At 34.4% G+C, this 23,327-nt stretch overlaps 1 protein-coding gene and 1 pseudogene across 19 annotated transcripts in view; one reads left to right on the forward strand and one right to left on the reverse strand.

The window, feature by feature from the left end:
* DLGAP1 (DLG associated protein 1) overlaps window positions 1-23,327 on the reverse strand; it is a 798,454-nt gene that overhangs the window by 487,586 nt on the left and 287,541 nt on the right. The window contains exon 5 of one of the 19 annotated variants that reach the window (XR_003042562.1): window positions 15,842-16,067. The exons of the other annotated variants lie outside the window; for them this stretch is intronic. The gene's annotated coding sequence lies outside the window, so the exon portion shown is untranslated. Of the gene's footprint in view, window positions 1-15,841; window positions 16,068-23,327 lie in introns of those variants that run through there. 19 annotated transcript variants of the gene reach the window in all.
* On the forward strand, window positions 10,286-10,403 carry LOC112469364 (annotated as a pseudogene).

The following is a 23,327-nucleotide window of genomic DNA, read 5'->3' on the forward strand; positions in this document are numbered from 1 at the left end:
AGCGGGTGGAGGAAGCTTCTTTCTATTCCCAATTTGTTGACTGTTACAATAAAAGGCTGTTGGATTTTGCCAAATATTTTTCTGTCTATTGAAATGTTGTGATTTTTTTTTTTTGCTTTTTAGTCTATTGTATACTGTATCATATTATTTAATTTTTGGATGTTAAACCAACCTTGCATTCCTAGAAAAAATCCCTCTAGATCTAAGTGTATCACTCTTTTTATTTGTTGCTGGATTTGGTTTGTTAGTGTTTTGCTGAGGATTTTTACATCTATATTCATACAGGATAAGTCAAGGTCACCCTTTTTATTTGTTGCTAGATTTGGTTTGTTAGTGTTTTGCTGAGTATTTTTACATCTATATTCATACAGGATAATCAGACCACAGTTTTCTTTTCCTGTCATATCATTGCCTGGTTTGGTATCAGCAGAATGTTGGCCTCATAGGATGAGTTAAAAAAATACTCCCTCCTCTTCTATCATTTGAGGAGTTTATAAGTGATTGATATAATTTTTTCATAAAATGTTTGTTAGAATTCACCAGTGAAGCTATCTGGGCCTAGGATTTTCTTTATAGGAAGTTTTAAAATGATTAGTTCAATCTTTATAGATTTATTTCATTTTCTATATTTTCTTTAGTCACGTTCAGTAGTTTATATTTTTACAGGAATTTTCCCATTTCGTCTAAGTCAGCAATCCTCAATCTTTTTGGTACCAGGGACCGGTGTTCTTATGAGAATCTAATGCTTAATGATCTGAGGTGGAGTTGAGGTGGTGATATTAGTGTTGGGGAGTGGCTGCAAATACAGATGAAGCTTTGCTCACTTGCCTGCCATTCACTTCCTGCTGTGCGGCCTGATTCCTAACAGGCTGTGAATCAGAACCAATCTGTGGCCTGGGAGATCAGGATCCCTGATCTAAGATGTCTAATTTGTTAGGATACATTATTTATAATATTTCTTTATAGCCCTTTTATTTTTGTAAAATCAGTAGTGATGTTCAGTTTTTCATTCTTAATTTGGCAATTTGAGTTTTTTCTCTTTTCATGCTTAGTTAAGAATTTTTATTATTTCCTTGTATTTGTTCGGAGTTTAGTTTACTCTTCCCTTTTCAGTGTTTTAAGGTAGAAGTTTACATTATAGATTTAAGATATTTCTTCTTTTTTAATATAGGCATTTACAGCTATACATTTTTCTCTGAACACTGCTTTAGCTGTATCTTGTAAACTTTGGTATATTTAATTTTAATTTTTTTCTAATTTATATTATTTTTTTCTTGACCCATTAACTATGTAGGATGTGTTGTTTAATTTCCACATATTTGTGAATTCCCCAAATTTCCTTCTGTTGTTGATTTCTAATTAAATTCCATTATGATCAGCGAAAATAGTTTTCATAATTGAAGTCCTCTAAATTTGCTAAAGCTTGTTTTATGGCCTACCATATGGTCTATCTCTGAGTATATTTCATGCGCACTTCATGAAAATGTTTATTCTGTTGCTGTTGGGAGGAGTGTTTGATAGATATGTTAGGTTTAGTTGGTTTATACTGTTGATAAAGTCTTTGATTTTCTTAATTATCTTCTATTTAGTTATTCTATCCATTATTGAAAGTAGAGTACTGAAGTCATCAACTATTACTGTTGAACTGTTCATTTTTCCCTTTAATTCTGTCAGTTTTGTTTTGTCAGTTTTGTTAGAATTTTAAGAGTCTGTTGTTAGGTGCATATGTGTTGGTAATTGTTATAGTCTTCCTGTGGACTGACTTTTTAATCATTATAAAATACCCATAATTATCTCCAGCAACATTTTTTGTTTGAAAGTCTATTTAGTCTTAGATCTATATAGCCACTCCAGCTTTCTTAAGGTTGCAAGGCATATCTTTTCCCATAATTTGTCTTCAACCTATTTGTATCTTTGAACCTAAAGTGTATCTCTCGTACACAGCATATAGTTGGATCTCTTTCATCCAATCTGATAATTTCTGCCTTTTGACTGCATTGTTTATATTAAATGTAATTTTAACATTTGGATGTTTAGCTGCTATTTTTTCATTTTCTATGTCTCATATTTGCTTTATTACTTGTTTTTCCTTTATAGCTTTCTTTGTATTAAATGGATATTTTCAAGTATATATTATTTCTTTTAATAATTTTTATTTCTATATGTACATTTGTATTATATCTTTGCTGATCTAGTGTTTATAATGTACATTTTAACTTATCAAACTCTACTTCAGATTTTTTCAAAAGTAATTGCAGTAAAATAAAAGAAAATACTATATGTACCTCTATGCTCTTCATCTTTCTTTGGTGCTATTATTTTATATATTTTGGGTTATATGTATTACAAATGAAACAATATATTGTTACAATTATTATTTTATATAATCTCTGATTTTAAAGAAACAGAGGAAAGAAGAGTAAGTATATATTCAAATAGTTTGTTATATTAACCTTCTTTTATACCATTTCTGATTCTCTTCATATTTTTCCTGTAGATTTGAACTACCACTGATGTCATTTTATTACTTCACTGAAGCTTTGTTCTTATCTGACTTCTCTATGCTTTAATTGTCAAATGTATTAAATTTTTACATGTTATAAATCCACAATATGCATATTGTTTAATTCAATTGCTCTTAAATCAGAGGAGCTCAGTAAACTCTAAGTAAATCATTTTTTATTTAGAGAAGAAAAGGGAACAAATATCAATTATACTGTCTTTTATATTTACCTACATAAGTACCTTTATTAGCACTCTTTTTTTCCCCCATGGATTCAGATTTTTCTCTGATGTAATCTGCTTTCAGCCTGAAGAACTTTCTTTAGTATTTCTTATAAGTTAGGTCACAAACAGCTTTTGTTTTTCTGGGACTGTATTTATTCTGACCCTAGTTTTTCAAAGATAATTTTGCTAGATAAATATTCGTGATTGACAATTTTAAAAATTATAATGTTAATCTTACTGAGGTTCCCTTGTATGTGATGAATCATTTATCTTTTATTGTTATCAAGATTTTCTCTTTGTCTTTCAACATTTTGACAATTATTTGTCTAGGCATGTATATATGTGTTTCTCTTACTTAGAGTTTACTGAGCTCCTTAGATGTGTAAATTAATGCTTTTCATCAAAATTAAAAAGTTTTCAGATATTATTTCCTTGAATTTTTTTTATTTCTCTTTCTCTTTCATCTTTCCTTCTCGTACTCCTATGTACATAAATTGACATGCTGAATGATGTACATAATATCTATTGATATATCTTAAATTTCAGTGATTCTTTTTCTGTTACTTCAAATCTCCTACCGAGTCTCTTCAGTCATTCTTTCATTTACGTTATTGTACTTTTCAAGTCAAGAATTTCCATTTGGAACTTATTTATAATTTCTCCTTTTACTGATATTTTTTTGAGACATAGTCATCATACCTTTTCTGTAATTCTTTAGACATGATCTCCTTTATTTCATTGAATATATTTATAATGATTGCTTTAAAGTAATTGTCTGCTAAGTCAGTTTTCTGGGAACCTTCAAAAACAGTTTCTATTCCCTGGTTATTAGGTGTGTTATGGGCTGAATTGTTTTCTTCTTAAAATTCATGTGTTGAATTCCTAACACTTAGTACTTCAGAATGTGACTATATTTAGAGAGAGGGCCTTTAAAGAGGTAATTAAAGTAAAATGAGGTCATATGGATGTGCTCTCATCCAATATGACTGGTGTCCTTATAAAAAGCCATTGGGATAGATAGACACACATAGAGGGAAAATCACATAAAGACAGTGAAGAGAGATGACCATCTACAGGTTAAGGAGAGAGGTCTTGAGAGAAACTAACTGTTGATACCTTGATCTTGGAACTTCAGGCCTGCAGAATTTTAAGAAAATAAATTACTGTTGTTTAGCCTAGCAAGCTAACACAGAGTTACACTTTTCTGTTTCTTTACAAGTCTTTTAATTTTTGGTGAAAACTTGACATTCTGAATAATAGGTCGCAGCATCTCTCTATCTGACTGCCCTCTTCTCCACTGTTTTTATTGTTTTCTCATTTATGTATATATTTAATGACTTGAAATCTCTTTCCCCCAACCCACAATACATGTATACAATAGCTTCTTGTTTTCTGCTTCAGCCTGGCTACCGAGGGATTTCTCCTGGGACAGCATAAGCCACTTATTGGTCAAAGGTCGTGCTTCTGCTCTGTCAACCAGTTATTTCTTATGAGTTGCATCTGGGTCAACATATATTTTTGTTCAGCAAGTTTTGGGTGAAACCCGTAGTATCAGTGAGGCTTCTGCCCTCTGTTTATTGATCTGTGTGTAGTTTATGGGATGTTTTCAAGTCTGCCACATCTGGCTCTGATTGCTCCCAAACGAGTGCAGCTTACTTAGCACTTGTACCCAGGCCTCCTGACCACCATGATCTCAGGAGGGCTCTTCTTGGCTACCTCTTTCCACTGTTTCTCTCTGTTAAACTTCTGATTGTTCTGCCATTCTGCTTGTTCCTGCTTGTATCATGGAGCTATATGTGCCTTCTTAATTGCTCTCTGCCAAGATTTCATTGCTTTTGACAATGTCCTTAGGTATGGAATTCTCCATGCTCTGTTCCAAATAAAGTCAGCTCCCTCAGGCAGTGCTATGGAGTTCATCATTCTTGAGACCATTCCTTCCCCTGGCAGAACCTCCAAAGCACCACACAAGAGCTGGGGCATAAGAAAATAGCTTCCTTTTCCCAGAGTGATGCCTGCCTCACCAGCAAATGGGGTGGCAGAATGGGCCTCTATCATCTGGCTTGCCTTTTGTTGTGTAGAACCTCAGCCTTACAAGTGGGCTGGAGTGAGATACTAGTCAGGGCACTTGCATTCTCAGTTTGCTTTACCTGGGGTAGAGTTTCTGTCCTACAAATGGGAGTTAAGTGGAAGAAAGGAGTCTTGGATCTCTTAGTCACACTTGCCTGGAATTGAGCTTTTGCAAAATGGGGCTGGATGAAATGAGAGAGTTGGCAGCCTGTACTTTTCAAGGTGAAAGTGTGGCCTCAGACTGGGAGCTGGGGGGAAGAGGGAGCCCAATTTTCTTGGTTGCACTTGCTGCATTAAAGTATCCAGAACATAGAGTAGGAGGGGGAGTCATAGTTGAAAAGCTACAGATGCTTGCCTTAAAGGAGATTTAGGAGATTTTCTCATTTTCTTGAATGAGTATTTCTTTATTTCCTCTATGTCCTTAGGACAGTTCCCTTTAAATGACTGTTTTGAAGAAATAATTGCCTGTTGAGAAGAGAATCTGCAGCGATCCTCACTCTTTTATTCTTTTCTTTTATATACACTATAAATGCAAATACAAATAGTGACTCCTTTTGGATAATCTTTTTTTTCTTGACATAGATGGTAATTCTATTTCTTTCATACATGTTTTTTATATATCAATAACCTTTTTTTCAGTATTAAATGATCAAGCCATTAATAGTCAGTGCATTATAGGACAGAGGAAAGCTCATACCTTCTCAAATTGGTTTCTATTTAAATAGCATTTTATTGTTTCACAATGATATTGAAATTATAATAGCATTTTGTGCTCATTGGAAAGTGGCTGGAATGTTCTTATCAATAAGGACATATAGTGAGAATAATTGCCTAAGGGTACACAGTGATTAGTGTCAGAGCTAGAATAGAATCTAGGGTTCCCAACTTCTAAACCTCACTCTTTTCATTAGAAAAAGTACTCTTAAAAAAATCTGTTTATTTTATGTCTAGATGAGTAGCTTATCTACCCACAAAGACTTAGATCATTATTAAACTGGAAATTTTCTCTTTTCATATTTTAATCCAATAACAATATGATAAAACTTGTGCTTTTGATAAGATTTCCTGTGAAATGAGACACCATTTGGATATAAATATCCTCACTGGTGAAATTACTTGACATATGCACCTATTCTTTATTTGATACAATGACTGAATTTTAAGTATCTCTTTCAGGTAAAAAAAAAAAAGCTACTGACAAAAAAAATCTTTTGGCAGCAGAGGGGGCTTGCTGAATTAATAAAAGCAAATGTTCTGAATTACAGTTCATGTTTAACTGAAGGATTCTCTTCAACACAATCACTATCTTGAAAATGAATATTTACCTTGACCGAAAACTAATGAAGATGAATTATAACGCTATTTTTAAGAGACCTTTAAAAACCATCAACTGTTTGAAAAACACCCATAAAATTAAGCCTTTGGTTGTTCATACTATGTTAGCAACTGTTAAAAAGAGCAGTGAGCTGCTACTAAATATATCAGAGTGCTCAATTAATTGCTACAAGTTATCAGATGGCATCAATGACTGGTGAAAAGGCTGAAGGTAAAGCCTTCATCACAAAGGAAACAATCTAGACAATACAGGCTCTGTATGTAATCCATGTCATGACAGAATGCCAATATGAAAAGGAGAAGTTCACATCACTCTTCACTTTTCGTAACCATTGTCCACAGCTTAATCTCGAAGTGAATCACTGAGAGATAACTGGTAATTCTAAAATCTGTAGTGTCAGTTGAGCAAAGAAGACAGGTAAGAATGAGATCTGTACTCAAAGCAGCTAGGGAGGTCTGAAGATTTCTCCCGACAAAAGAGATAAAAAAAAAAAAATGGCAGAGTAATTGGCCACCATTTTTACAGGTTCCATTTCTTCCATATTCAAAGTACTCAGTTATGCAAACAAATGTCTCATAACGTCTGCCCGTCTGCCTGCCTTCTCCCCGTTTTTAGTCTCTTTCTTTTTCCCTCCTTCTCTTACCCTATTCCCCAACTCCCTTTGTTTTTCTTTCATTTATTCATTCAACAAATATGTATTGAATGCCTATAATAGGCTGCGCACTTTGGTAGAAACTGGGAATACAGCAGAGAATAAGATAAACATGCTCCCCATTCTCAATGCTCACATTCTTATAGCAATGGCTGGAGAAAGTGCATACAGACAGCCAGTGAGTGAACAAACACAAGACAATTTCAGGTTATGGTGAGTGTTATGAAAGAAGTAAATAGGTTGACGTTAGAATGTGTCTATAACGGGTATGGTGAGATGGGGCGGAGACTGGGGCACTTTAGTTAGAGCCATTAAGGAAGGCTTTCTTGAAGAGATAAATCTGAGACCTGAGAGTGAGAAGGAATTGACCATGAGAACATTCCAGGTAAAAGAAACAGCGAGTTCAGAATCCCTGAAATTGAAGAAAAGATGGGTAGATTTTAATAGTATATACTCATAATTTGGGAGAGAAACATTCTGGCAGAAACATACCAAAAATGATATCTTAAGTAATGCTAACCTAATATTCCCAAATGATCCTAAGTGCCCAGTGGAAAAAGCAGTTAGATATGTTGTTTCTCCTCTTTAATAACGAAGGAAATAAGTGGAGTCACTGGCTGAACAGATTATGACCTAAGAGTTCTGAGAATGACCACAGAATCTCATTAGACATTGCTCGGGGAATAAAAAAAGTGAAGGTCACTCTCTCCCTCCCTTGGTGCCTTAGTCTAAGCACAACTTCTTACAAAGATTTTGTGAAAAATACCAACAGAATGCTATATACAAGGCAGATTTCTGATGACAATGTGTAGGATGATTTTGTCCCCCAAACGAATATTACCAACATGTAATATTATTGGAAAAAAATCTTTGAATACTGTCTCTAAAAGTAATTATATCTCATAAACTATAAATAACTTAGAATTTTGAATTTTGGTGTGATTGAGGAATGGTTTGGTCCCCAGATCTACAAACAATGACAGAATAGGGACTCTGGCTCACACGGTCCAAAAAGCTTTTGACCCCAGGCAGAGCCTGAGTCCAGGTTTACACCACCTGCTCATTTTGAAATAATGACCTTGAATTTTCAGACTGTCACTTTACTCAAGAAACATTTTAAAAGCATATACTTGTACTAGGCACCAGGAGACACAAAAACAAGTAAGTGTGTGAGAGGAGGTGACAGATAATTAAATAGATAATCATTATATAATTCAATGCATATATTTGAAATATGCTTAGGTCATCAGGAGAACAGTGAAAGGGCATCTAGCCCAGCCTAGCAGAGGGGCTGTGGGGTGGAAGGGGAAGCCAGAGAAGGCTTCATAAATTGATATCTGAGCTGAATCATAACAGATGCAGAGCAATTGGCTACATTAAAGAAAGGAGCATTCCAGTCATTAGGAACAGGCTAGTCTCAAATTGTGTTGCAATGGATTGAGGAGACTTAGACAATATTAGCAAAAGACCCAGGCCCCGTATCTAGCTGTGTAGAAATAGGGCTGGAAATGGAGATTAAGGAGGCAGGTCTACAAGGAAATATAATAATCCTAGGAAGCCTGAGCTATGTGGCTCTAAAAAAAAAAAAAAAAAGAATTGACAATTTTAATAATAATGACCATGAACTTAAATCACAAGGAAAACAGAGACACTGAAGAAACTAGATACAAGTCGACAAAACAGTGAGACTAGGTATGGAGTAATTTATTTCTTGGTCAGAGATTTACTGCTGTTTATGACTTGGTCTGTGGCCAAGCATTTGTCCCAAAGTCAGAGCCTGGAGCTGGGTCACATATGAAAGCTACAACCTGTACAGGGTCAGAGTTACTGGAGCCACAAAAACCTGGAACCACAGAGACCAAGGGACAAAGTGGCAGCAAAGAAGGAAATAAGGGCACAAGCCAGAGGCCGAAAGACTTGATGAGTGAGGCAGTTTTCTGACCTAGTTCAGACTTTCCCTTTAGTTTCCTGTGTGGCAGGAATCAATCCCAGCACAGCTGGGTCGGGCTTCTAGACGGAAGCCTGCAATTAGAAGCACCTGGCCAAGATAATGCACAGAACAGGGACACAGCTGTAGCTTTTTGTAAGTGAACCCTCTCATGGGTGAGAGTGAGGAGTCATATTAACAAATAAATAAAAGCCATTGCAAAGATGGATATAGTGGATCTCTCTACCATTATTAAACACTTTGTCTCTGAGCTGACTTTGTACTGCCTTTAAGTGCAGTCATTGTGATAGGAATCTCAGCTGTGCACAAACTCATTTGCTCGTGATTGCAGAGACAACTTCTATGATCACATCTCTCTGTAAAATACAAAGCTCATAAAAGAGCCATCCCAAGATTAACCTGTTAAATTGTGTGCACAAATACATAAAATACTTGCATATTTTTAAACATCCCCATATCTATTTGTTTTGATTATACAGTTGTCTAAATGTAATATATGTATGTGTGTATATTTGTATATATTTACATTTATATATCTTTACATTTGTACATATATAAATATATACATGTACATTATAAATATATAGCTTATTTGTATGTCTCTCTCTCTATTTAGCCATGCATTTATAGTTCTAAAAACACAGAGATGCCTTTCTTCTTGAAAGATACTTTTAAGATATATAAGCTGCTTAAAACCACAAAATGGCTTTTTCTCTGACCTGCCACAAGCCTATTGTGCAACCTCACAGTGGCAAGCCGTTACTCTAAAGGTGGTTACATGTGGTGCTGAACGATTTTTTATTTTTAAATCATAGAAACCCAAATAGATAGATATCAAATAAACTTTTCAAAGGCAACCTCTAAAAAGGATAAAACCTCTACAGAGAGCTGTTCCAGATTAACATAACCTTCTCTCCCACATAGCAAAAGGTAGTATAACAGTATGTCCATAAGATGAGTTTGCTTCACTTGATTTTTCTGTATATTTACAGCAGTAACCTTTTAGTTCTACTTTAAGGGCAAAGATTTGCCTAATGATACTTTTGTATTCTTAGTTATTTGACCCAGAACTGTAATATCAGTTGAAATTTCTAAGAATAATTATGTCCTTTCAGAAGAGAAACTAGAAAAAATCATCTGAGTCAAATATATAAACAAGATGAAAATTCTTATCACCAACATGGGCTACCATGCATCTTCAATATAATTCAAAAGCTACGCACCCACCTACATTCACTCTTCACAAAGTAGGATGTGGTTTAATAGCTGAGAAAATAGATTAGCACCAAATAATACATTTTAAAACAATAAATGTCTAAAAGAAAAAAAAAACTAATCTCTTCTTCCCGCCATATCACGGTGTTGACTATTAACACTCTTCATGTAATCAGGGGTCAAATTTTACTGCAGAAATGGAGGGTTAGAGAAGAGTAAAAGAGGGCAGAGGAAAAGTAAGCAAAAGGGAGAGCTCAGATCAGAGGAATGACAGTAAAGGAAACATGAGGAAACATTTATGTAGTTGATTCATTGATGAAACAAAAAAATGTCAATTGATGTCTATGGTCATGCACCCTGGACAAGCCTAATCCCGTCTGATCTTGGAAGCTAAGCAGGGTCAGGCCTGGTTAGTACTTGGATGGCAGACCCCCTAGGAAGACCGGGTACTGTAGGCGTAAAAAAAAAAAAAAAAAAGATTGTAAGCTGATAACGCCCTTGCAAACTGTGAGGTCAACCAAGGGTTGCCTTGCCTAAAAAATTAAAAAAAAAAAAAAACAATTGATATCAAGGAGCACAATTAGTACTGCCAAACTAGTGTACTCATTAAGCAATCACACTGATAATAGTTTTTCAGAAAAAAAATTATCTGAAGCATAATTGAGTACAAGTGTGAGGATCACATATTTACTATAAAATAGGAAAACAGATATTAAAATCCTATTTTAATACAAACAAACAAACTCATAGACATAGATAACAGAAGGTGGTTGGTTACCAGAGGGAAAGGGGTGGGAGGAGGATGAAAAGGGTAAAGGGGGTCAAAGTCATGGTAGCAGCGGAGACTAGATGTTAGGTGGAGCATATAACGCAATATGTAGATGATGTATTATAGAATTGGAAACTTGAAACTTATTCAATGTTATTAACCAATGTCACCCTCGTAAACTTAATAAAAACATCCCATTTTATTGTTAATTTCTTTTCTGACATAATAGTAAATTAAAATCTCCGAAAATAAGACCTGAAATAGGAGATTTTAAAGATACCTATCTTAGGTATGGCAAAGCAAATAACATTACTTAAAAGTTTGCATATGTAATTTATTGGGTTTCAATTAATTTAAATCATCTGATCACAGTGGAAAAAAATCTAGAAAATTCATTTGATATGGTTCAAGACTCTATAAAATAGATTCACATCAAAAGAAATCACTGAATACAATAGTCCACAGCAAGACTGAGTTTTTAAAGCATTTTGAGTTTGAGTAAACATTATTTTTAATGGAACTCTTTCTTCCTTTGTAAGCTACATAATATTTTCCCCAAGGCCACCACTAAGTTCTATAATAGCATTCTATTTCACTAGAGGCAATTGTGTATCTCCTGCAATTGCTGATTTCACATGTGAAAATATGATTATACTACTTACAATATCCTTATGCTAGTCAAATGAGTGGAGAAGAAAGTCTCCAGCAAATAGAAAGTCATGACAGATAGAAACAACAGAAATGGCTGAGTCCTTACAAAGATAAGCTGATCCTTAAAAGGTAACGTTAGCACAGAGAGGTAGGAGAATAGAACATGATATCAGCAAAAATCCAAGTTAATTCACAAAAGGTCCAAGACCAGACACATTTACTAAAAGGAAGGTAAAATATATGTGTAAGATCATTCAGGATCAATGTTTAAGCTAGAAACAAATCTAAGATCTCTTGACTTTCAGTATGACATTTTGGACCACAGAAGATTATGGTACTCTGACAACCCAACTGAATTGGTAACTGGTGGGAAAAATTGGAAATTAAGTCTTTTTACTTGTAGTTTTTCCAAAATTCTTGCAAAGTTTCTATCTAAAGGTTGTTCTCATCATTCTAGAATAAATTAAGGGTAAATTCATAACAAAGAGATTTTAGAGTGTACAGAAGCTTTTTTGGCTTGGTAGAGTTGGGAGTGGAGAGCAGAACTGCAGTCTAAGGCTATCCTTCAGCATAATTGTGGTATCCAAACCTAATTAATAAAATTACAATAGAAGGGCTACAGAAACATGGCAGCTAAATTACTACTCATTGCATGCAGCACAAGAAAAAAAGATGTCCCTTTGATAAGTTCCACAGAAAGAAAAACTAGCCATGGTATTTGGAGATGAAGAAAGGAAGAGTTCTTAAAGTTTCTGAATGTTTAAGAGGAATCCATAAAGACCTTGTGATCGTAAAATTAAAGTATTAATACATATATCATGGGTTGGGCAAACATGCAGCTGACAGGAAAAGTACTACTTATGGTAAATAACATCTCAGAATTCTGTCTCTCTTTTGGTTTATAAATATTGTACTGGGCCATGTTGGTCAACTCATCTACTTCTCACTAATCATGAAGAAAGGGGTAGGAAATATGGTTTATCCTTCAATGAAGAGTTGTCAGGTACACTGGTCCATCATTTTCACAGTCCAGTCTGCATTCTCACAGACACATAGTTCTCCATGACTATAAAAAATGCTGTAGACTTCCCTGAGACAGCTGTCAAATGGGAAGGCCAAGAAAGATATATGGGAAGTGGACTATTTTATATTGCCTCTGACCACTCTACCCACCTGAACATTCCACCTGATGTCAAACCAACTTTGGCAATGGCTTACATAGGAGTGTCAGGACTATGGGACTCAGTTTGCAGCAATTCCATGAAAAGCTGTGATTCCTAAGGCAAATAATTTCTCCTTTCTAAAACAGAGATTTGAAGAAATTATTATATAAGAATCTATAAAATAATTATTCAAAGTCTTAAATTATTATTTCTAACAATTAATAATACAACATAATCAGTAATGTCCTGAACTATTTATTACATAACTGAATAGGACATTCTGGACACTATTTAGAGCAAGCTAACCAGATGCTTTATTATATTTTCTTGGAAAAGCTTAATCACACAATCATCGACTGCTTTTCTACCATATCCAAACCTTCTCAAACACTGTGATTTTAACTATTGAGTCCATTCAATTTCATTACAAGAACATCAAACAAACAGTTTTTTTTTCTCCCTATTGGTCTTTCAGGTTGATTTTAAAGTCCCATGTAATCTAAAAAAAAAACAACAAAAAATCTTCTCAATTATATAAACAGAACACTATTTGCTATTTTCCAGACTTTCCGAATGATTCAATTCCAGAGGTATCACTGATAAAAATACATGTACATCACCTTGAATGAAGAAGAAAAGAGACATTGTACACGGACAGTACCTGGAATAATAATTATTCAATATGTGATTTATTAGTAAATGAATGCATAAGTGGTATCCACAAAATTGGGTGAAGATCTCAATGATATTTTAATGTGCATTAATATTTCTTACCATTTTGACATTTATAATTTTAGATCATTCATTTATTTGGTATTTATTTATTGAGCACCTACTCTTTAGATATTAGAAAAACAGTGAATAAGACAGATTCAGTCCTTGACCTTGAAGTTCACATTCCAGTAGAAAGGGCAGTTACTACCTCTGCACATGTGCACACATGCACAACATAGAGGTGAACAATGAGAGAACTGCACATTGTGATGTGTCATAACTATCACAAAAACAGAGCTGAGGTAGGCATTAAAGGGTGGTCAGGGAAGGCTACTATGACATTGGAGGCAGAGAAAAGACTGAAAAGTGTTTGAGTAAGAAGAGTAGCAAGAAGCTGGCTTTTTGCAAAAACTGCAAAGAATTCATTTACCTTGTTTGATAAGGAAGTAGCATGGGAAATGTAGGAAGGATCATGAGAAAGGGTGGTTAGACAGCAGGGACTACATGAAGAAAGATTTACTGAAAATAATCTTCATGCAAATCTTATTTGCATCCAATTCTATTAAAAATCAGTCACAACATATATGATATTAATAAATTATGACTTTAAATAATCATAATTACTGTCCTTTTTCAGAAATATATTATGCGATTATGTCATTTGTATAGGGCAATCACTGATATTCAGACTTTCCAAAGAAAGAAATAAAGATCATTACTGTGCCCAGATTATTATCTTTAGGAAAAAGCATGGGTGTGTGTGTGTGTGTGTGTGTGTGTGGGTGTGTGTGTGTGTGTGTGTGTGAGAGAGAGAGAGAGAGAGAGAGAGAGAAAGAGAGAAAGGGAGAAAAGGAGAGAAAGAGAAATTACTTATTAACAATTATAAGAAGAAAATCAATCCATGTGTTGGCTCTTCATGTTTATGTTAAATCTACCATGATCATTTTATTCTACAAAATGAATGAAAGGAGAAATAATGAGATTTAAAACATATAAAAAGCTGCAATACTTAAGAGAGCAGAGATTGTTAAGTGTTTTCTCAAAGGGCCAGAGAATATTTCAGGCTTTGTGAACCATATAGTTTCTGTTACAACTACCTAGCTCTGCTTTTCTGGTACAAAAGCAGCCACAGACAATACATAAAAGATCATGTGTGGCTGTGCTTTTGTAAACCTTTATTTATACTACCAGGAGATGGGCTAGATTTAGTCAATGGGATGAAGTTTTCTGATTCTTGCTTTAGAGGATTAGGGGTCAATGCAAAATAATATCTTAAAGAAGAACTCCTAAGTACCAAGCAGAGCCCTAAAATGTGGGCATGAACAAGACCCAGAAAAGAGTGACAAGAGACCCTGCTGGATTGGATTGGCTAAGTATTCTAATATTTTACTAGCCAAAGGAACAAAGATATGTAATAGTGTAAAAAATTCTATTAACTGTTGACTCTATAAAACTATTGACTCTATAAAAATGTTAGAGGACCATTTGTCGAAGCTCATTTTTAAAATGTGCGTGAACACTGGCACTAAGTAGAAAGTTGGCACAGATGATCCTGAAGTTCCCATCCAACTCTAAAATTTTACAATTCCAAAAGTTAAATTATAATACAATTACTAATATCTGGCAGAATTTCAAAAGCAGTTGACAGAGTGTTTTATTACTTCTTTTTTTTAGCTTAACATTTTTGCAAATTTTAGAATGCTAATTCTTGAAGTTTGGCAGCTTGAACAATAATTGACTATTTCCTAGTCACTTTGCAATTGCTTTCTTTTAATTGAGGATGCACTGGTACAGCATGTAACATTTGAAAATTAAAAATGGATGCTTTAAACAAATCATTTTTTTTTCATTGAAATGAGTCAATCACCACTAAATAATTTTTATACATCAGTCTGTAAATACTTTTGACTAGACCTCATACAGTATAATCATTAAGTATACATTCACTGATCACCTGTAAGAGTCTAAATTCATGTCTGATGTATACTAGGGTATAAAATTCTTATTAGTTGAGTGAATGAACATAGACTCAGAACCATGGTGCCTGGGTTCAAATTCCAGCTCTGCCACTTACTAGATGTGTAACCTTGGGGAAATTAACCTTCTGTGCCTTCCTTGCTCATTGGTAAAATGGGGCAAAAAAATAATACCTACTCCATAGGGTATTTTGAGAATAAAATTACATATATTATCTGTAAAGTACATGATATAGTGCCTGTTACATAGTCAACTTTCAATAAAAGTTGATAATATTATCTCCACCTCTATTTTCATTCAAAAAAGTACAAAAGTTACCTAGTATGTAAACATCTTGTTTCTAGGGCAGAAATGGCCTTCCAAAGAGACTGGCGTTATACTAATTTCTGGCAAAACTATACTCATTTAAAATCCTACTCTAAAGTATCTTGCATTCAAAATGAAATGAGGAAAACAACATAAAATGAAGAACTATTAAGATAAATAAAACGAGTACTTTTATTTTCCATGTACACTTTGCTAAGTATTAAGGGGGACACAAAAGCATGAAAAAAATAATTCCTGTTATCTAAGAGTTTTAAATCTTTCTAATAAAACAAAATATATAAGCAGATAAAAGTAGTTGATGTACTCATTACATATTTATTGAGTATTTACTAGGTCAACAGACACTGGTAACACAAAGAGGATCCAGATAAAATCTAGACAAGCAAGTCACATAACTCTGTCTCAACAAGATTTTGTGCAAATTGAACGTGAATCAACGTGCAGCATGACAGGTTCTCAGGACAATATAGGCTCTTGAGGTATGGAGGAGAGATTTACTCCTTCTTCGGAAAGGTGACTGTCTAGAAAAAGATTTGTGAGATAGAGAAATTCAGTAATACTGTCTCATGCAAAAAGAACAGTACTTGTTATAAGGCAAGGGTTCATGGCCGAGCTCATGAAAGGAAAGAGAACAGGGGGTACAAAGACCACCCCAGATTCTAATCCTGCTAATCCAGTTACCATCTGATCACATTTGTCCCTATCCCCAGTTTAAAAATCTTGAATGAACTTTTGTCCATTGGGTGAGTTTACCCAGGAGTAAACTCTATCTCCTGGAGTCTAGTCATCATTGTCCTTTTAATAAGACCACAGAAGATACTATGCAACAACAGTTCAGGGCTCAAGTTTTGGAGACGGACTTTTCTATTTAGTTTCTGTGACCTCTGATAAGTTATTCGAACTCTCTAAAGATCAATTTTCTCATTTTCAGTGTAGAAATAACTCCTTAAAATTAGTTATAGGAATTTAATGAAATAGCACACTTAGCATAGTGTCTGGTACATAAGGACTCAGCAAATACGAACTATTAAAAACATATCAGAAATGGTATTTTGGGGAGGTTAATCTAAGGATAATTTGCAAAATAGAATTCTAGAATGAGGTTAGCCTATGGTACAAACATTGATAAGGGTGCTACCGCAGCAACTGAGGTGTGAGGCGGTGAGGGCCTGAACGAGGGGGATGGTCTAGAGGATGTTAGAAAGAGGGGTTTGAAAGTACTGGGGGAAAAAACAACCAAGACTGAGTGAGGGGCTGGTTAAGAAGGAAGAGAACGAGGGAAAAGTCAAAGATGAACCAGAGATTTTGACTGAGATAATGGTGATCCTATTTTTAAAAAATGGAGACAGACAGGTAAGTTAGGATGACTGAATTTATAATTTCACAACTTATAATTATACAAACATAACATAGATGCTAGATTTGAAAGAAATTGATAAATTTAGAATTGTGACATGACCATATTAATTCAACTTGCTAGTCTAAATCCTGGAACTTTCTTTTTAGCCTTTATTACAACAGATATCCCTGTTCTCCTGGTTCTTTTTGAAACCTACTTAAAGGTTCTTTCTGACTAACTTTAGTCAGCCTTCTCTAGGCTTCAACCTTAGGCTCAGTGTCTGTCTTTTTGAGCTTGTATCATCCATTTGCAGCAAGACTCTTACTAAGTCACTTTAGAGACAACCACCCACCTTCCACAACTGATTGCTCTTGATATCTGATTAAGGTCTTCATCCCCCACCAGTCCGAATCTGATCATTCTGATCTGCCTTCAGCAAGAATACTGTCAGGTTTGTTTAACTAGAATCCCCTCTTACTCTTGATGTTCCCCTCTTACTCTTGATGTTTCCACCCACTGACCCCCATCCTGCTCCTTGGCTATTTGGAATTGAAACCAGTTGTATATTGAGGTCACATTTTCCCTATTGCAATAGTCCTGAATTAAATCTATTTTTTAAATGCTTATACTGTCCAGTTCTGGTTTTCTTTGAACTTCCCAGCTAATTCCTCCTTCCTCTCCTGCCCCTAAATGAAAGGCCTTCACTGGAACTCAATCCATAATTTTTCTGATAACTCTCTTCCTGGGGTGGGAGGCTAGGGGTCAAGGTTCATCTAAATGTTAAAATAGTATTTTGAATTTAGATGAACTCAGGCCCCCAGCTTATCTGTCCAAGGCACCTTTCTCCATATTCTAACTATGTACATTTTTCCATATCTAGAAATAGGTTTGAGTTAAACATAATGATAATGATAATGAAAATATCAAGAAAGAAGCAGTAATTTAAAAGTCAAAGAAGAGATAAATTATTCAAGCTTTTAATACGAATGCATATGTTCTTTACCAGTTACTTCCCTTAAATAAAAATGGATCAAATGTGTGAAACCTTCCTTGTGTTCCTCATGAAATACTTTCATGTGTGTAACATTTAGCATTTTGATCCTCAAAGGAGATTAAAATATATGCCCAATTAAGCTCCACTATAAGTTTCAGTTAGAAACATTTGAGTTCCTTATTACTTAAGATCCAGGAAGTCTTTAATTAGGAAAGCTGCCTTGCCAGAAAATCTTTTTTTTTTTTTTTTTTCCCTCTCAGGGAACATAATTAAAGAGGGCAATAATGCTGAGAGCATGTGTATTTGCCAAAGGCAAAACACTGTATTTATCAACATACACAATATCTTCATGGAGAAGAGAAAATATCTCAGCTGTTCTACAGTGCATCTTCCATGAATATATATTACACTCAACACCAATACCACCACTACAAACAAAATTCAAGCAATAACAACAAATGTACATGGAAATTGAATAGTGTGGCCAGGAACCAAAACACTGAAAACATCAGAAGAACATAATATCTGATCTCCATACCCTCTCTGACTGTAATCATTGAACTAGTTGGGCATTAATGAAACTTCATTCAATAAATTCATTCAAATTTAGCAAAGTTGGGGGGCAAAGAGATTTCATAGATGATTCCCAGGTTTCTAATTTAAGTAATGGGGTGTGTGGGTATTGGTGACATAGATGGAGACAGAGAACAGCAGAGGAGGAAGGAGCAGATGGAAGGGGGCATTTATGAGTTCAGTTTTGGAAATGATGAGTTTGATGTGACCATGAAACACCAGTGGGTGTCTTATTTAATACATGGGTCCTAAATATGATTAATAATTCAGGTCTGAGTTATTAAAGGAAATTAAGCTCAAACTATGTCATTCTTGCTTTTCTCTTGCTATTTAAACACTTAGCAATTATTTAAATCTACTTTTAATTTATGGTTTAAATTGTTTTCTTCTAAGTCTAGCTTCATAGGTTGCATAACACTGCAATGGGTTAATCTCAAATTGGCAATATCTTTGTGTCAAAAAATAATCTAATAAATCAGATTTAATCTCTAGCCCTTTCTTCTGATATATAAGTTTAAATTATATCTTTAAGACCAGCTCTTTGCTTTCCACCTGTAAGACAACCAATATGGACCGACAATGTTGTAGTAGAGTGGCAGACTATCTGGGTTTGTGCCCTGCTCTGCCACATACTAGCTCCATGTTCTTTGAAAAGTTATTCAGCTTTCTTTTCCATACTCCAGATTCTTCATCTGTGAAATGGAGAGTACATTTCAGAATTGATTTATGGCTTAGTAAATCATTTAAAAACATTGTACATACACTGGTATTCTCCAATTATTGAAGAAGTCTACACATGACCACTGAATGAAGCTTGTTAGTGTGTTGTTCATATCCTCTGTATCTTCAATGAATTTTTTGTGAGCTTCCTCTATAACTGAGAAAAGTATTTTGGAATCTGTTACTATGATGGTAGAGTTGACGATTTCTCCCAGTAGTTGTATAAAATTTTCTCACAGATTATAGTAAGGATGAAGTGAGGTAACTTAGGTAAAGTGCTTAAAACAATGGCTGATGAAGGGAAGCAGAAGATGCCACTCCCAAATATGTCACTTTGGCATAAGGATTATTTTGAGCCAAAGGGACTTGAAAAACAGCAGGTACAAGACAACATGTTAAATAAATCTGTGCGCTTTTCACCTGTTAATCTGAGCAGCCAAAGACTTTAAGAGGGTAAACATAAAATTATACCTCTCCTACACTGGCACATTCCTAAATATTTAATACATGCTTGCTATTATGTTTGCAATCATAAATAAATACCAACGAGGGCCTCAAATCTTTGAAATGCCAGAGACATAGGCACTGTGTATCATTACAATAATTTTGTCAAATACGTACCATTTTCATTTATAATTTCCAGATTATATTGAGATGGAAAAGAATCCCAGCATTAATGCTGGTTGTTTAAAATGGTATCATCTTTTCCCTAAACTTAGCTTGTATATAAATAAGGTAGATTAGCTGAGAATTTCTAGTACATGATGGGAATACTGAAATCACAAAATAAACTCAGCCAACATGCCTTTCCTCCTTTTATTTTTCCCTTACAATTCTCGTCAAGCTGCATTTTCTTATTACCTAATAAATGTTGTCCTTGAGTATTTTAACAATGTCAAGAAATACTCAAAAAAATGTAAGTTGTAATAAACACTATTACGCCATTTATAAAGAAGTTATTTTATCATACAACAAAAATATTTGTTTCTTTCAGAGAGTACTTAATAGGTCACTTCATAAAAAATGCCAATTTTAGTACTAATTGGTCTATGTAGAAATAAGTATGCTACTGTGAGAGACTGGATTGTCTAAGTAAACAATATCACCACTATCACCACCACCGCCACACATTGTGTGCGCGTGTGTGTGTGTGTGTGTGTGTGTGTGTGTGTGTGTGTGTGTGTGTAGGGCTGGAAACAACCTCGTCAGTCTGATTTTCATCTTGACGGTGATATGTCTCGGAGCCATGACAAATATACATATTATTTGCAATTAGATTTTAGTTATCTTACAGATGTCTGAAATAATCAACACACAAACAGTCCGACTAGTTCTTAGCTCCTAAATTATTTTTGACATAAAAAGTATTGAGGAGTAGTAAGCTTTACCTCAAAAAACATTAAATTTCAGAGGATTTATAAAATATTGAAATAAAAAAACCCAATAGGATTAAATCCTCTGCTAAAATTGATGAAATATTCCCCCACCCTTTATTGATCTACTTCTGTTAAGCAGGCTAGCTCTGAATTTCTGCTGAGAAGGTACTGGGGTTAACCAATATCAAAGTGACAATTTAACCTCAAAAACGCATAAAAAGAACAGAAAAAATTCAATATTTGCAGGAATCCTGTAGTAAATGAATCATCTATTTACCACAATTTGATTTCTTGCCTCTGAATATAAGGCTACATTAGGCAAATTGGCTATAAAAATAATTTTTTAGAGGACAAGAAAGAAATACCTTTGAACTTACTAGATTCATACACAAAGAGTATATGAACATTTATTCAGGCTAAACCTGTTTTGAAGAATCTTCATTTTAATTTCTGCCCAAACTACATACAGAAAACAAGACAGAAGACAGAATGTACTTTGCAAACTTTATGCTTTCGCACTGCACGATTCACTCTCGAAGAAAAGGGACTTGCTTGCTCTGTGTAATCATTGCTAATAAAGAGAAACAAATAGCCTGTCTAGATGAAAAAATTATGTTAAATGTTCCCATTAGTCTTACATGTTTCAGATGACTAAATTAAGATGCATTTTCTAAACTGTTCATCTTTTAGAGTGTCAAATAAAAATTTCTTAGTCTTGTAGAATTATATTGGTGAAGAAGAATATAATCTCCATTAACCTCTAAAATTGTGGTTTGGTTTCTGGCCAGCTTAGAGGAATGTACAAGTCTTTAGAACTAAATATGTTCAGCATATAAACATATAAATGCTAGATCTATTTTAGATTATCTCTAGTCCTTAAAGCAACCTTGTAGGTAACTATAACCCTGTCCCCACCCTTACTTTACAAATGAAGATACATAGAACGGTTCAGTAAATTCTCCAAGCTCACACTATGAATAGTGAGAGTTAGGTTTTAAACTAGATCTTTTGTATTCAAAACTTCTCTTCCAACTCTATTGTCAAATACATGCCATTCGTTGATGGTTTTACACACACATACTTTCGTGCCTGATATTAAGTAGTATTTTATATAATATGCATCCTGAGATTGCAAGTTAAGGCACTAAAATGAATCTGTGGAAACATTTATCCCAAATTCTTTTATTTCTAATAGAAGTAAGTGAGGCCTAAGGACTCAGCTAAGGACATACATAAAAGTAATAAAATTGGAACTAGAATTTTTCTTTTAAGCTTAACATTAAAGATACTATAATGTGACATAAAATTTAAAATTTTCTACTGTTAAAGTAAATTATGAAATAAATTTTTAATAATAAATTTTTAAGATTTTATCATCCATTATTTATGCCAATACATAAATGTAATAAGCTTTTCCAGGGGTGAATTTTGAAGTTGATGCCTCCATAGAACACATAACAGAAAAAATATGTGGGAACTTGGTTTAAAAACATACAGAATAGATTTCACACTGAGCTCTAAAAGTAGGCATTGAGCCCAATTTCTGGAATAAATCAAAGAGTAGGCAGAAAACAGACAGCAGGAACAGTTATTTTAGCAAGAAAAGTAGGATAAATTTACCAAGCCAATCATGGGATGATGTATGCAAATAAAAGATGCAGAAAGAAAATGTGCAACATTGATATGTGAACACATTTGAATGCAGGAAAGCAAAAAAACAGAAAGTACAATTGTCCTAAATGTGAATAAACATTCCAATTATGCTGCAGCTGCAAAATTTAAACTCAAGGAAGAGACGTTTGCAAAGGAATTTATTAAATAGATATGATTTCCTGGTTTCACATACCCAGTGGCTCTTTTATAAAGTAAAATGTACGATCTGTCTTGATATAAATGACATTTCCCCCATTGTACCAAATAGCAGAAATTCCCTTGTGAAAGACTTTACTTATTAAAGAGTACAATACTCTTGCTAATCAGATGCTCAGGCTCTGAATTACAGTTATTCCATCTAATAAAATGTCTTATACATTGAGTATGGCCTTATTAAACAATAAGGAGGTTTTTATGTGAAGGAAATTAGTCTTCAATGGCATATGCAAAGCAGTTTTTATGTAAGGAGTCAAGTTTCAAAAAAAATTTCTTCCTCCCCTGTCCCTTCCTTCCATCCATCCATCCATCCATCCATCCATCCATCCATCCATCCATCCATCCAACAAATATTTATGGATCTACAAAGTCTATAACACAGCAGGGGACATAAAATGTATCAAAAAGCTTACTATTGGGGATTTTATGATATTAAGATGATATTTGACCAGAAGACTCAAACCTTATCCTTAACCTAGTACACTTTCCACAATAGTGATGTTGGCAAGTGAGCTCTTTTATTGCAATCAGTCTTTGACTCAAATTGCAACATAGAACTTGTAGTAACAGCCTGGATCATTCGTTTTACACAGAGCTTCTCAAAGTAAGGTCTCTGTACCACCAGCAGCAGCATTACCCAGGAACTTGTTAGAAATGCCTCATCCCAGACCAATCTATGTTTGAGAACCAAAATGCATCAAAATCACTTGGAAGACTTGATACAGATCACAGAATTTGCTTTACTAGACAGTGGTCCAGACCACTGGTGAGTCAAGTCAGGGAATAAGAATAAGTCTGAAAACAGAGTGGCAGATTTTAAATGTTTGTTCAGAAGTTTGGACAATGATAAATTGGTAAATCAGTATATATTTTCTGAGCAAAGAGCAAACATGATCGGAACTTTTATTTC

This window comes from Pteropus alecto, unplaced genomic scaffold (genome assembly GCF_000325575.1).
Source record: "Pteropus alecto unplaced genomic scaffold, ASM32557v1 scaffold146, whole genome shotgun sequence".
NCBI classification, from domain to species: Eukaryota; Metazoa; Chordata; class Mammalia; order Chiroptera; family Pteropodidae; genus Pteropus; species Pteropus alecto.